The sequence below is a fragment of the Sinocyclocheilus anshuiensis genome, unplaced genomic scaffold (assembly GCF_001515605.1).
Source record: "Sinocyclocheilus anshuiensis isolate Anshui unplaced genomic scaffold, SAMN03320099.WGS_v1.1 scaffold1421, whole genome shotgun sequence".
NCBI lineage: Eukaryota > Metazoa > Chordata > Actinopteri > Cypriniformes > Cyprinidae > Sinocyclocheilus > Sinocyclocheilus anshuiensis.
In genome coordinates this window covers 6,319-6,531 of record NW_015548279.1, presented here as the reverse complement: position 1 = coordinate 6,531, position 213 = coordinate 6,319, and positions in this window count along the sequence as shown.

Sequence of the window (213 nt, the reverse complement as noted above, 5' to 3'; positions counted from 1 at the left end):
TAACGTGTGTTTGGCAGTGTTATTTTTTAGGATTACTGATAAACTACTGTCATTTGATTTGTATTATTTGTATTTGTTTATTTTAATTTTAGTTAAATGAAATTTAATTAATAAAGTTTAATTTTATGTCTGAATTTATTATGTCTGTATAGGTCTTTTATTAAGCTTTAGTTTTATTTAATTTGAGTTATTTTAAATATTCAACAAACTAAA